Source organism: Papio anubis, chromosome 4, assembly GCF_008728515.1.
Source record: "Papio anubis isolate 15944 chromosome 4, Panubis1.0, whole genome shotgun sequence".
NCBI lineage: Eukaryota > Metazoa > Chordata > Mammalia > Primates > Cercopithecidae > Papio > Papio anubis.
The window spans coordinates 109936207-109952463 of NC_044979.1; the positions used below are offsets into that span (position 1 = coordinate 109936207).

The window sequence follows — 16257 nt, forward strand, 5'->3', positions numbered from 1 at the left end:
ATCTAAATGAAAATTTCATAAATTTATTGGCTATTCATATTTTTTCTTTGAATTATCTGCCTATAGTTTTGCTAATTTTTATGTTGATAATTTACAAATGTTTACAAAGTACTGTTATTAACTCTTACAATTTTTTTTTTCTTTTTTGAGACAGAGTCTCACTCCGTCGCCCAGGCTGGAGTTCAGTGGCGTGATCTCGGCTCACTGCAACCTCTGCCTCCTAAGCTCAAAGGTGTCTCCTGCCTCAGCCTCCTGAGTAGCTGGGATTACAGGTGCCTACCACCACGCCTGGCTGATTTTTGTATTTTTAGTAGAGATGGTTTCACCATATTGGTGAGGCTGGTCTCTAAATCCTAACCTCAAGTGATCCACTAACCTTGGCCTTCCAAAGTGCTAGCATTATAGGCATGAGCCATCACTCCCGGCCCAGAGTTGAAATGTTAATTGACTTTAAGGTAATAACATAGGAGCCCAAGGTATCCCTTCAATATATTCAGAAGCACTAAGCCAAGAGAAGGAAAAGAGTGGCATAAAGTCTTCCGATTATTCAGCCCTTGCCAGTGAACTGCTTATATATGCATGTATTTGTATGTTTAGGCTAAAGGGAAAAAGTCACAGTGTTACTTGGTTTTCTATATAAGTACTTAACTCTTAATTAGGGATGCAATAGAGAAAAGTGACTCATAACATAAAATGTTATATTAATAGTTTGCATCAGAAAAATTCCTAGTATTATAAGTTTTTACTCAGTCATCCACCAAATATTTACTGCAAACCTATGATCTTCCAGGCAGTAGACTCCGATTCTGGAATATAGGAGGATAAAAATCCATCTGCGCTCTCTAGAGCATTTGTATTCTAGGTTAGGGTGATAGATAGTAAATAAATAAGCACTTTTAGTTTTGTTTTTGATAATTGAATCTGGTAGTTGGCAAGGGGGTGGGGTGAGGATAAGTTATTTCATACTGGTAGGTGAGAGAATGCTCTACCCATATGGTGACATTTGAGTAGAGACCTGCATCAGGTAAAGGAGTAATTTTTTTGTGTTTTTCATAGAGATGGGGTTTTGCCATGTTGGCCTGGCTGTTCTTGAACTCCTGGCCTTATGTGATTGGCCTACCTCGGCTTCCGAAAGTATTGAGATTATAGGCGTGAGCTACCATGCCTGGCCAGAAGTGTTTATTTTCATAGACAATTTATACTTAAAAACATAGATCGTTTAAGCAGAAAGGCATATAGCATATGTAGGTTGGAATTACTTGCATTTCCTTTTTTTTCTTTTTTTGATACTGAGTCTCACTTTGTCCCCCAGACTGTAGTGCAGTGGCACCATCTTGGCTTACTGCAATCTCTGCCTCCCCAGTTCAAGCGATTCTCCTGCCACAGCCTCCTGAGTAGCTGTGATTACAGGTGCGCACCACCACGCCTGGCTAATTTTTGTATTTTTAGTAGAAATGCGGTTTCACCATGTTGGTCAGGCTGGTCTCGAACTCCTGACCTCATGATCCACCTGCCTTGGCCTCCCAAAGTGCTGGGATTACAGGCATGAGCCACCATGCCAGGCCTTTATTTTATTTTTTGAGGCAGAGTCTTGCTCTGTCACCCAGGCTGGAGTGCACGGGGGCAATCTCAGCTCAGTGCAACCTCTGCCTCCCAGGTTCAAGCAATTCTTATGCCTCAGCCTCCAGAGTAGCTGGGGTTACAGGTGTGCACCACCTTGCCCGGCTAATTTTTGTATTTTGGGTAGAGAGGGGATTTCACCATATTGGCCAGCTGGTCTCTAACTCTTGACCTCAAGTGATTCACCTGGCTCGGCCTCCCAAAGTGCTGGGATTACTGGCATGAGCCACCGCACTTGACCTCTATCTCGTTTTTTACTTCCTCTTTACTTGCCAGTTTCCCTCACGCCATTGAAGGTTGTTATTCTATTCCCAGTTCCACATGTAATGCAGAGCACATGATAGGGGTTCTACAGCCAACAGCATTTTTTTTTTTTTTGAGACAGAGTCTCACCCTTTTACTCAGGCTGGAGTGCAGTGGGGTGATCTCCACTCACTGCAACCTCTGCCTCCCGCGTTCAAGCGATTCTCCAGCCTCAGCCTCTTGAGTAGCTGGATTACAGGCGCCCGCCACCACGCCTGGCTAATTTTTTGTATTTTTAGTAGAGACGGGGTTTCACTATGTTGGCCAGGCTGGTCTTGAACTCCTGACCTCATGATCCATCTGCCTTGGCCTCCCAAAGTGCTGGGATTACAGACGTGAGCCACCACACCTGGCTAATTTTTTTTGTTTTTTTTTGAGATGGAGTGTCACTCTGTTGCCCAGCTGGAGTGCAGTGGTGCAGTCTTGGCTAACTGCAACCTCCACCCCCTAGGTTCAAGCGATTCTTCTGCCTCAGCCTCCCGAGTAGCTGGGATTCTAGGCACCCGCCACTATGCCCAGCTAATTTTTGCATTTTTAGTAGAGACAGGGTTTCTCCATTTTGGCCAGGCTGGTCAACAGCAGTTTTTGAATTAGTGAATGAGTAATCAGAACTTGACTAAAGAGTTTAATAGTTGCAATTTTTCCTGCATTCTACTTTTCAGAGATAGGGATAAGTACTAAATAGTATGCTTATATTTTCCAAAGAAACTTTCAAAGAATAGCCGGGGGTTAGTACATACTTAGCTTTATCTGTGATTTCTTCTATAGCTTATCCATGGCACTACATAATGATCATTGCTTTAAGATACCAAAAGTGCCTATACCATGAAGCAAATATTCTATTATTGTCATAGATCACTATGCCTTAGGTCTTTTCCTAAGCTAGGAAAAGGAACTGGTGCACTTAGAGATTTTAAAAAGGAACTAAGCAAAAGCTTTACTCCTTATTATTCAGTAAGTTTATCTTAAAATAGATATCTGAAAATATTTTTTTACTGTAGAAAGCTTCAAAATATTTTGTTTTTTTTCTTTGAGATGAGGTCTTATTCTGTCACCCAGGCTGGAGTGCAGTGTCATGATCATAGCTCACTGCAGCTTCTAACTTGTGGACTCAAGCAGTTATTCTGCTTCTGCCTTCCAAGTAGCTGGGACTACAGGTGTGCACCCCCACGCCTGGCTAAATTTTTAATTAGAAAAGTTTTTTTTTGTAGAGATGAGGTTTTGCCATGTTGCTCAGTCTGGTCTAGAACTCCTGGGCTCAAGTGATCCTCCTGCCTCATCCTCCCAAAGTGCTGGCATTATAGGTGTGAGCCACCATGCCCGACCTATTATCTGTTGTTTTAAAAAATATTCATAAAAAATAAAATACTGTAATTTCTATGGATTCAGGTTAGTGGAGTTATTATAATAATTTGCTTTTCACAGTGTAATTATCAATATGGTGATATTGTAATTGCCCAATGGATTCACCTTGCCTGCTGCCTCAACAGAGCTGATTTATCAAGACAGGGTACTTGCAATAGAGGAAGAGTTAATTCACGCAGAGCGAGCTGTGTGGGAGACTGGAATTTTATTATTACTCAGGTCAGTCTCCCGAGCATTCAGGGATCAGAGTTTTTAAGGATAATTTGGTGGGTAGGGGAAGGCCAGTGAGTCGAGAGTGCTGATTGGTTGGGTCAGAGATGAGATCATAGGGAGTTGACGCTGTCCTCTTGTAAGGAGTCAGATCTGGGTGGGGGCCACAGATCACATGAGCCAGTTTATCAATCTGGGTGATGCCAGCTGATTCATCAAGTGCAGGGTCTGCAAAATATCTCAAGCACTGATCTTAGGAGCAGTTTAAGGAGGGTCAGAATCTTGTAGCCTCCAGCCGCATGACTCTTAAACCATAATTTCTAATTGTGTAGCTAATTTGTTAGTCCTATAAAGGCAGCCTAGTCCCCAGGCAAGAAGGAGGTTTGTTTTGGGAAAGGGCTATTACCGTCTTTGTTTTATTTTATTTTATTTTATTTTTGAGACGGAGTTTTGCTCTTGTTGCCAAGGCTAGAGTGCAATGATGCAATCTCCGCTCATTGCAATCTCTGCCTCCCGGGTTCACGTGATTCTCTTGCCTCAGCTTATTGAGTAGCTGGGATTACAGGCATGCACCCCCACGCCTGGCTAATTTTTTTGTATTTTTAGTAGCGACGGGGTTTCTCCATGTTGGTCAGGCTGGTCTGGAACTCCTGAACTCAGGTGGTCCACCCGCCTCCGCCTCCCAAATTGTTGGGATTACAGGTATGAGCCACCGTGCCCAGCCTTTGTTTTAAACTATAAACCATAAACTAAATTCCTCCCAAAGTTAGTTCAGCTTATGCCCAGGAATGTACAAGGGCAGCTTGGAGGTGTGTTAAGAAGCTAGATAGAGCTGGTTGGGTCAGATCTCTTTCACCATCTCAGTTACAGTTTTTCAATGGCGGTTTCAGTATCTTCATATAAAGTAAGCTGCAGGCTGGGCGCAGTGGCTCACGCCTGTAATCCCAACACTTTGGGAGGCCGAGGTGGGTGGATTATCTATGGTCAGGAGTTGGAGATCAGCCTGACCAATATGGTGAAACCCTGTCTCTACTAAAAATACAAAAATTAGCCTGGTTTGGTGGCATGTGCCTGTAGTGCCAGCTACTCAGGAGGGTGAGACGGGAGAATTGCTTCAGCCTGGGAGGCAGAGGTTGCAGTGAGCCAAGATGGCATCACTGCACTCCAGCCTGGGCGACAGAGTGAGACTCCGTCTCAAAAAAAAAAAAAAAAAAAAAAAAAATTAAAGAAGTAAAGTAAGCTGCAATGTTAGGCTGGTTGTCATTTTAGATGGGAAAAAGAGCTGTAGTGATTGATTGATTGATTTATTGATTGATTGATTGATTTGGAGGCAGGGTCTCCCTGTGTTCCTCAGGTTGGAATGCTTTGGTACAATCTCCGCTCACTGCAATCTCCACCTCCTAGGTTCAGGTGAGTCTCCTGCCTCAGCCACCCGAGTAGATGGGATTACAGGCATGCACCACCATGCCTGGCTAATTTTTGTATTTTTAGTAGAGACGGGGTTTCACCATATTGGCCAGTCCGGTCTGGAACTCCTGACCTCAAGTGATCCATCCACCTCGGCCTCCTAAAGTGTTGGGATTACATGTGTGAGCCACTGTGCCCAGCCCTGATGATTAACGTCTGTGCTGAATGACAGATTCTATACATGGTAGATGATTCTTGGCCACTAGATCTCACTTTTTAAAATGTGCTGTTTAATAGATCCATAATCATATTTTTATTTTTCTGTCTAAACAATAATATTTATATGTGTGACAGAGTGAGGGAGATATTTTTTTCCATTAGAATCCTGTAATCTAATGGAAATGTTGAGGTTTAAAATGTTAATATAGGTAAATTATTTTCTGAATGATCATATTACCATAAAAGTGCTGCATAACCAACAAATGCAAAATGCTATATAACAATAAGCATTTATTTTTGTTTCCCATGTCTGTGGTTGGCTGGGATTCAGTTGATACAGACTGGTTAGGTTTGGCTCCAAGTTGTGGGTTGGGGGACTGGTATGCTCTGCATGTCTGTTATCCTCCTTGGACCAGTGGCCACCAAATGCATCTCCCCTTATAGGGAAAGGTGGAGTGCAAGAGAACAAGCCCATTTTCATCAGTGTATTTAAAGTGCATCTGCTAACAAATGGAATATTTGTCAAAGCAAGTCACATGGCCAAGTCCAATACCAATGGGTGGTGAAATACATTCTGTTTCAGAGGGAGGAACTACAAAGTCGCATGGCATAGGGCGTGGGTTTCGAGCAGGATGACAGTTGAGAATAATAATGCATTTTATCACATCATCGAGTCAAATAAAATTCTAGTCTACTTGGGAAGCCCACACTTCCTAATGATTCACATTCATAACCAACTGGTTAGGGTCAAAAGTTCTTCTGGGCCTTGACTTAATGATTGGAGAGTGTCTAAGTTTTCTTACAGTTCTCAAATTCTGTATTAACGTTTTAGTATGGCGAATGGCATTGGAGATAGATTATATAATCAGTAGTTCTCAGATAAGGAAGAATGGTTCTATCATGTGCTTTTTAGTGATATAATGGAGGAATGAGAGGGGGATAGGCAGATATGTATAGTCCGAAAACATACCTCTCATTATTCTATAATCTCCTCATTCTCACCTCCTGACAATTATTGGAATAACATCTATATACTCAGTTCTTCTTTATTTCCTGATAATGAAACAGATCCAGACCTAAGGTCACACAGCTATTTAATAGCAGATGGGTTTAAAACAGGTTTCTTGACTTAGTAGTAAGTGCCTTTATGCTTTTCAAGACATATCAATAAGTAATGACATAGATTTTGTAATTAGGCGACACTGAACAGCGCTACTTGAGAATAATATATTTTTGCCATTTTCCTTTTTTTTGTTTTTTGAGATGGAGTCTCGCTCTGTCGCCCAGGCTGGAGTGCAGTGGCGTGATCTTAGCTAACTGCAAGCTCTGCCTCTCGGGTTCACGCCATTCTCTTGCCTCAGCCTCCCGAGTAACTGGACTACAGGCGCCTGCCACCACGCCCGGCTAATGTTTTGCATTTTTACTAGAGACGGGGTTTCACCGTGTTAGCCAGGATGGTCTTGATCTCCTGACCTTGTGATCCACCCGCCTGGGCCTCCCAAAGTGCTGGTATTACAGGTGTGAGCCACTGCACCTGGCCTATTTTTGCCATTTTCTTTCACTTGTTGCTGATTTTATTGGCAATGATGGAAGTCATGAACAAATTTATTAGTCAGGGAGTCTAAATTTCAACAGATTCTTCCGGAAGCCAAAGCCATTCGTGAGTCGTGAGTTTGTGTGCATAAACAGCAAGGTTCATCTCTTTTTTTAAAATTTGATTTTCTTGGCCGGGTGCGGTGACTCACGCCTGTAATCCCAGCACTTTGGGAGGCCAACGCGGGCAGATCACCTGAGGTAAGGAGTTCGAAACCAGCCTGACCAACATGATGAAACCCCGTCTCTACTAAAAATACAAAAATTAGCTGGGTATGGTGGTGGGTGACTATAATCCCAGCTACTTGGGAGGCTGAGGCAGGAGAATTGCATGAACCTGGAGGCGGAGGTTACAGTGAGCCGAAATCATGCCATTGCATTCCAGCCTGGGTGACAGAGTGAGACTTCATCTCAAAAAAAAAAAAAAAAGGTTTGATTTTCTTGGTAATCAGTGTGTCTCTGTGTGTGTGTGTGTGTGTGTGTGTGTGTGTGTTTTATAAGACTGATTACATCAGTCTAAAGTTGCACATGTTGTGATTGAGATCCTAGACTTTCCTGATGTTTCCCAGTGGTATTGCTGTCTTGTCAGTGCTGTCCAAGCCCAAATAGTTTGTTCTCACTCAGATGTTGGCCTTACTGCTGATGACAGTAATCTTAGAATGGCTGGGAGATTGACTTTAATGCACTCTGACAGTTGTGTGGTTGAAATTGCCTCAGTCTGTGAAATCTGGTCTGCAGGACAAAAATGCTAGTGATCACAAGGGAGGAAGGACCTGATTATTTTTATTAGCACGGTCCTCTTATCATTTCAGAGGGAGCTGAGTATGCACATTAGGGGGCAGTGTTTAAACAGCTATTATTCACTAGGAATTATTTTTGTAAAAAGGGCAGTGTTTCCTGTGTACCTCTGGGTAGGAAGACTCTCTGAAGGACATATTTATATTTGTGAAGTGACCACTCTATATTTCTCTATACTTTTAGAAGTACAATGGTATTTCCCCTAACAATTTAAGTTGTACCTTCTTTCCTTTGTATCTTCTGAACATGTTATTAATTATGAAAATTTAGCAGTAGGAATCCTCTCCACTACATTTTAAAATGTTATTTCTTCTCTTCTTGTTAACTTCATTACTCTTTCTTTCTGGAAGGATAAACATTTCATTATATTATTGACTAGACTGAGTTTGTAGTGGGAACACTGTATATGTCATTTAATGAAGTTTCCTTTTTTTTTTTTTTTTTAAAGGAAGAGGGTTTGAAAAGTGCCTTTTTGATTTTTGTGAATTCCTCAGGGACATTTCCTTAATCTCCATTTATATAGCATTACATAGAGGTAAAATCATACAAAATATGTGTGTTTAAAATATGAAGACATACAAGGTAATGAATAGTACAAAATTCAAGAGAATGATTAACTCTGGGGAATGGGGAGGGAGGATGTGGGACAGGGAAGAGAGACACAGAATTTCACTTATATTCACAAAATAAGCTGACTGGCTGGTACATGAGTATTTGTCGTTCTGTATTTTATGATTATGTAAGAATAAAAGATTCAGAAATGCCCACATAGCTCCCCTCCTTTTTTCTTTCCTTTCTTCCCTTCCCTACCCCAAAACAACTATTTCTTGAGCTTCTATATACTCCTGGCTGTGTTGAGTGTTCGGGGCAAACAATGTAGACATTGTCCTTGCATTTTTAAGGAGCTGACAGCCTAGGTCAGAGACATTCTACAAACAAGTTAAAACATATAATAAATACGACATGTATTAGCAAACTATACTATTATGAAAGAATGAAATAGTACTGTGGTGGAGATTAATAGAGGAGGGGTGGCATGCTGTAAATGGGCTTCTCAGGGAAGGCTTTTTTGGGGATGTAACATTTAAGAGACCTGAAGGATGACAAGGAGCCAGCCATGTAATGAGCAAGGGGAGAAGTGATTCAGGCAGAGAGAATACCATGTGCAAAGTCTCCATGGCAGGAAAGATCTAGATGCCTTTAAGGGTCTAAGAGAAAGCCAATGTGTTTGGAACACTATAAACTGGAGCAGTATGCTTGAGAAGATACTGCAGAGGTGTGCAGGGGCTGTGGCATGCTAGGAGGGATCTGAGCAGTGGAGGGGTAGGATCATAATCTTTAAAAGAGGTAGGATTTTTCAGTAGAATGCAGATTAAAAAAAAAGAGGTAGAATTCAATTCCTGGTTGACTGACTTCATTATAGGCACTGGAGATTGACATGGGGCTCATGTTTCACAGAGTAGCTATAAAGATAATTTTTTAAGGATTATTAAAGGCCCTCATAGGGTTTCAGAGGCAATAGCAGAGAATGGTGAGCCCAAATGGATGAGGCAAATTATTTAGCAACTGCATTCTACATTCATATCACAGCAACGAGAATACAAAACAAAACACTGCTGCAGTTGGATTCTTACGGCATGAGTTAGTCTGTGTGTGTGTGTTCTTATTTTCGGCATATTCACCACATAACCGTAGCTTTAAAAAAAGATAGAATAATTAGAATAGGATCTGCAAATCCATACTGCAAATTCATAGCTGTTTTGAAGGTGAGAAAAGACATTAAGACTAGAGAGAGGGAAAAGAAGGAAGGAAGGAAGAGGGAATGAAGGAAAAAGGAAGGAGGGAATGAAGAAAGGAAGAAGAGAAGGAAGAATAAAATAAGAGAGGCAGAGTGGAGTAAAATGGGATAACAATCAGCAAGATTTTAAAAAAATTTCTAAAGACAGTAGTCTAGATTAGTTCATCTGGTGATATTCACATGGCATGAAGCATCATTTGTAGTCTGAATAAATAATCAATATGGAGATGATAGTTCTTGACATTAAAGGAACTCTCATAGTCAAAACAATTGAAAACTACTGGTCTAAATTATGAGTGTCTCTGTTGCACTCTCTTACATCAGGAAATATTTTTTCAACAGAATTTCAGGATATCGTGGCCATATGTCGAACTTTATAGCCAGTGATCTTTAGTGAAAGTGTGGTTTGACATATTTACCATTTCATATTAAGCTCATTATTTAAAGAAATAATGACACCATCTCTGCAGGGGAAGAGAAACTTAGCATATAATGTAGGGTTTCTTTTTTTTTTGGAGACAGAGTCTCCCTCTGTCGCCCAGGCTGGAGTGCAGTGGCCGGATCTCAGTTCACTGCAAGCTCCGCCTCCTGGATTTACGCCATTCTCCTGCCTTAGCCTCCTGAGTAGCTGGGACTATAGGCGCCCGCCACCACGCCCGGCTAGTTTTTTGTATTTTTTTAGTAGAGACGGGGTTTCACTGTGTTAGCCAGGATGGTCTCGATCTCCTGACCTCGTGATCCACCCGTCTCGGTCTCCCAAAATGCTGGGATTATAGGCTTGAGCCACTGCGCCCAACCAATGTAGGGTTTCAAAACACAGCCCTTGGAGCTAAGAACTCAGGTTATATTTTGTCTGTAGACATGGACTGATTCCAAAAAATGACTTTATGCCTTCATTTTATTCCCCAACGGCATAACCTTTTATCTTTAAATATTTCTTTTTACCCATACACGTATAGCAGATGTGTTACACGATTGGACTTACTGGAGTACAAGCAGACACTTTCTTCTCTCCCAGCCCACCTCTGCAAACCTGCGCTATCCACTTATTCTCTTTGCTCATAGATGAAATCCCAAGCAAGTCCTATAGATTTTTTCTCCCCAGTTCTTTCTTTCTTTTTTTTTTTTCTTTTTTCTTTTCTTTTCTTTCTTTTTTTGAGACGGTCTGGCTGTGTTGCCCAGTCTGTAGTGCAGTGGTGCAATCTTGGCTCACTGCAACCTCTGCCTCCTGGGCTCAAATCATCCTCGTCCTCAGCCTCCTGAGAAGCTGGGACTACAGGCACATGCCACCACGCCCGGATAGTTTTTGTATTTTTGGTAGACATGGGGTTTCGGCATATTGCCCAGGCTGGTTTTGAACTCCTGGGCTCAAGTGATCTTCCTGCATGGGAATCCCAAAGTGTTGGGATTATAGACGTGAGTCACCATGCCTGGCAGTTATTTCATTTAAAGTATTAAAATGTTCAGTCCAATCTAATATCAAAACCTTAGGCTCTTGTCCAGTTTATGACGTCTCCTTTTCCCCCACTTCAGGCTACTTTCTTGGGAATGTGAAGAGTATGTGTGTGTGTTTGTATTACAGGTGCACATATGTTGCATGTGTGTGTGTTTGTATTATGTATGCACGTGCATGCATGTGTGTGCATGTCTATGTGTTTTGGAAGAGCCTAGTCAGTTTCTTCATTATCCATCTTTTCCTATTGCTAGCTGCTATTTGTGGTTTCTTCAGAATCAGGCCCTCCCAGGGAAGGGAAGCGAGTTAAAGGGTGCAAAAAGGCTATTACTTGACTGCTGTAGTTGTAACCTGCAGTGGAGCCTTCTGTGTGCCTGAAGCTCTGTAGGTGGCTCTCTTTTATGGGGGAGCTTTGTAGTCTCCTCAGAGACCTCAGACTGTAGTTCTCCCGCTTCAGTCCCTGTTTTTTTGTTGTTGTCTATACACAGAGTCTATCTGTTATGATCACCTTGTCCTATAGGCAGCCTTCATGGGTAGAATTCCTTTTCACACAAACCCCTTCTGCTTTCCTCATGGTGAACTTGGCCCATGGGGAAAAACCCTCCTTCCTTCTTGTCACCATTGGCAGGTGTACAGTTTATTCCCAACTCTTAGCTCTGTTGCCTTTAGCTGATGTAACCATAATTCCTTGCCTTTGGTATTCTTTTAGACACATGCCACAGGTGCTTAGGTAATTCAAAATTCCCAGAATTCCCAAATTCCCTTGGCATGTGCCAAGGTCTCTGATGCTTTTTTGGAAGTCTCTCTTGTATGGCTTAAGTTAAGGGGAAAACAGCTTGCTCCTCTCTTATGACAGAATTAGATGCCTAGCATATAATAACAACTCTTTCCAAGGAAATTCGACTGAAGGTTTTATTTAATTTTCCACCTTTTCTCACATATCCTCAAATGGATGATAAGCTAATGGCAGCAAAACTAGTTTCATAATCTTTTAGTGTTATCTGTGCTAGTATTCTGGCACTTAGGACATTTCTTGGGGGTTTGAAGCCTCAGATGAAATAGAGAAGGAGTATCTTTGGCACATTCTTTAAAGCAAATTTTGCTGAAGAAATATGTTTTTCAGGTAGTAAGGAATAACGTTAAGTAGAGTGAACATGAGATAGCTGTCTTCAAAAGTTTTTAAGTATGGAAATAGAATATTTATTTAAGCCGGGTGCAGTGACTCATGCCTGTAATTCCAGCACTTTGGGAGGCTGAAGCGGGCAGATTGCTTGAGGTCAGGAGTTTGAGACCAGCCTGGCTAACAGGGTGAAACCCCGTCTCTACTAAAAATACAAAAATTAGCCGCATGTGGTGGTGCACGCCTGTATTCCCAGCTATTCGGGAGGCCGAGGCATGAGAATCGCTTGAACCTGGGAGGCGGAAGTTGCAGTGAGGTGAGATCGCACCATTGCACTCCAGCCTGGGCATCAGAGTGAGACTCCATCTCAAAAAAAAAAAAATAAAATAAAAAAAAGAAGAAGAAAGAAAAAAAAGAATATCTATTTAATAAGATAAAAATATTTAGGCTAATGTAGATATTTTCAACTAAACTCAAGTGAAAAGGTTAACTTTTTCTGTATATATAATTTTAAAATATATTTTCTTGCTATGAAAAATCAATTTAAAGTTGATACTGAGTTGTTACTGGATATAAGAAACATTATGACAGTTTTCCTTGGGAATTTTTTTTTTTTTTTTTTTTTTTGAGACAAAGTCTCATTTTGTTACCCAGGCTGGAGTGCAGTGGCGTGATCATAGCTCACTACAGCTTTGACTTCCCAGGCTCACGTGATCCTCCCACTTCAGTCTCCCATGTAGCTGGGATCACAGTCATGCACCACCACACCTGGCTAATTTTTTGATTTTTTTGGCAGAGATGTGGTCTCACTATGTTGCCCAGGCTAGTCTCAAACTCCTGGCCTCAAGTGATCCTCCTGCCTTGGTCCTCTGAAGTACTGAGATTACAGGCGTGAGCCAGCCACTGTGCCCAGCCTACTTGTGAATTATTTATGAAACTGTGGGATTAAGAAAATCTTGGAGCCGGGTACGTTAACTCATGTGTGTAATCCTGGCACTTTGGGAGGCCAAGATGAGAGCATTGCATGAGGGTCAGGAGTTTGAGGCCAGCTGGGGTGACATAGTGAGACTTTGTCTCTACAAAAAATAAACAAACAAAAAAAATTAGCCAGGCATGATGCTGCAAGTCTGTAGTTCCAGCTACTCAGGAGGTAGAGGTGGGAGGATCACTTAAGCTCAGGAGTTGGAGGCTGCAGTGAGCTCTGCACCGCTGCACTCCAACTTGGGTGACAGAGTGAGAACTGATCTCTTAAAAATAAAAAGAGAAGGGCCCAGTGCAATGGCTCATGCCTGTATTCCCAGCACTTTGGGAGACTGAGGCAGGTGGATCACCTGAGGTCAGGAGTTCGAGACCAGCCTGGTCAACATAGCGAAACCTTGTCTCTACTAAAAATACACAAATTAGCCAGGCGTGGTGGCACATGCCTGTACTCCCAACTACTTGGGGAGGCTGAGGCAGGAGAATCGCTTGAACCCAGGAGGTGGAGGTTGCAGTGAGCTGAGATTGCGCCACTGTGCTCCAACCTGGGCGACAGAGCAAGACTCCATCTCAAAAAAACAACAAAACAAAAATAAAAAGAAAAAAGGAAAAAGAAAAATGTATTGGATTGGAACATGGATAAAGTGATTTCCCATTCTATTAAAAGTGACAAAATTGGCCGGGCACGGTGACTCACTCCTGTAAATCCAAGCACTTTGGAAGGCCGAGGCAGGCAGATCATCTGAGGTCAGGAGTTTGAGACCAGCCTGGGCAACATGGTGAAACCCCATCTCTACTAAAAATACAAAACTAGCTGGGCGTAGTGGTGCATGCCTGTAATGCCAGCTACTCAGGAGGCTGAGGCAGGAGAATCACTTGAACCCCGGAGGTGGAGATTGCAGCGAGCCGAGATTGCGCCATTGTACTCCAGCCTGGGCGACAGAGCAAAACTCCATCTCAAAAAAAAAAAAAAAAAAGTGACAAAATTGTTCATCTTAGAAGAGCTCTGCTGGGTGTAATTATGGATATGCAAGTACCTTCTCATGACACAACTTTGTACATAAATGTATGTGGTCTTCTTCAATTCCCAGATATTTGTATTTTTCTGATACTATTGATTTAAAAAAGAGAAACCCAAAACTTTAACAGGAGACTGAGCTGTTTTTCTACATACTTTAAAATTCCAGAAGCAAAGAGATCGCCTGGGCCTAGAAATATGGTATCAATTTAGTATAGATCATTACCCACCAGAATCAATTGGTTTCATCTTTGGTCTCTAACTTCTGATATATGGTTAAAATAGTTTCCAATTTAAAGACTCTCTTGGAGACTAGGGACCAGCAAAAGGAAAAAGATGACAATACTAGTTAATGTTACAGCAGTAGTTATTTCAAAACTTTCACAAATTGAATGTTTTATAGATCGTGCCAGATAAACATGCCAGGACTTAGCCACCATCCAAAAACCCTGTCATCAAAACTGAATTGTTTCCCCTTATGGTAATAGGCCTGGGAAATAAATCCATAAATTTAAAGAAGCAATGTTAGATAAGAAAAAATTTTATACTTAAAAGGATAAAAACATACATGTTAGATAGTGTTTAGATAGCATTTATCTCACTAATTATTTTTTTCATTCTTTGGATGTTTCTTCAAGCCAGCATTAGTGCAATACCACAACTTTCAGCCTTTTATTTGAACCTCAGTATATTTAATGACAACGGTTAAATATATGTGGAATAGGTAATAGTCATGAACCTGGAAAGATCAGGGATTTTGATGGAATGCCATATTGTGGAATCAGTGAAATCCAATTTGTAAAGAATATATTATGCACAAAGGTTTTTCAAGCGAAAAATATCAAAGTTTAAGAAATTTGGCAAATGTACAGTTAAGTTTATGTGAGGGATTAGTTCCAGGACCATCTGTGGATGTTCAGGTCTCTGTTATGATTGGCATAGTGTTTGCATATAACTTATGCACATCCTCCTGTATTCTGTAAATCATTTTTAGATTACTTGTAATATATAAAGTAAATGCTGTGTAAATAGTTGTTATACCTATTGTTCAGGAAATAATGACAAGAAAAGAAAATGTACATCTTCAGCACAGATGCAAGTTTTTTCCTAATATTTTCCATTTGTGGATTGGTTGAATCCATGGATGTGAAACCCATGGATACACAGGGCAGATTGTATTTGATTATAAGAAAGACTAGTCTGGTCAAGTGGGTGGCTCATGGCTGTAATCCCAGCACTTTTGGAGGCTGAGGCAGGAGGACTGCTTGAGCCTAGGGGATAGAGACCAGCCTGGGCAACATAGTCAGACTCTGACTCTACAAAAAATAAAAAAATTAGCCAAGTGTGGTGGTGGGCACCTGTGGTCCCATCTCCTTGGAAGGCTGACATAGGAGGATTGCTTGAACCTGGAAGGTTGAGACTGCAGTGAGCTATGTTGCACCACCGCACTCCAGCTTGGGTGACAGAGCAAAGATCAGTCTCAAAAAAGAAAAAAGAAAGACTAATCTAACAAGCCACCAATTAGGAAATGGGCAAAGGACTTGAATATACACTGCTTCAAAGAAGATATACAGATGGCCAATAAGCATATGAAAAATACTCAACATCATTAGCCATTAGGGAGATGCACACCAAAACCACAATGAGATACCTACCATCTCACCCCCATTAAGATGGATACTATCGAAAAACTGGGAAACAACAAGTGTGGCTGAGGATGTGGAGAAATTGGTACCACTGTGCACTGTTGGTGGGAATGTAAAATGGTTCAGCCACTCTGGAAAACAGTATGGACATTCCTCAACAAAATTAAACACAGAAACTGGGTGTGGTGGCTCACACCTGTAATCCCAGAACTTTGGGAGGCTGAGGCGGGTGGATCACTAGAGGCCAGAAGTTCAAGACCAGCGTGGACAACATGGTGAAACCCTGTCTCTATCAAAAATACAAAAATTAGCCGAGCGTGTTAGCAGGCACCTGTAATCCCAGCTACCCCAGAGGCTGAGGCAGGAGAATCGCTTGAAACCCGGAGGCAGAGACTGCAGTGAGCTGAGGTTGTGCCAGAGTGAGACTCTGTCTCAAAAAAAAAAAAAAAAAAATTTAAACAGAATTAGCATATGATTCAGCAATTTTATTTCTAGGTATATAGCGAAAGAATTGAAAGCAGGACCTTGAAGAAGTATTTGTACACTCATTTTCATAGCAGCATTATTCACAGTAGCTAAAACATCAAAGCAACCCAAGTATCCATTGACAGGTGAATAAATAAGGAGTAATGATGGAATATTATTTAGCCTTAAAAAGATGGGGAATTCTTACACATGCTACAAGGATGAACCTTGAAGACATTTTGTCAAGTGAAATAAACTAGTCAG

The 16257-nt window shown here is 41.4% G+C and overlaps 1 protein-coding gene across 7 annotated transcripts in view; it reads left to right on the top strand.

Annotated features, from left to right (window-relative positions):
- Positions 1-16257, top strand: part of SUGCT (succinyl-CoA:glutarate-CoA transferase) — a 754504-nt gene that overhangs the window by 77142 nt on the left and 661105 nt on the right. The window lies entirely within an intron of this gene.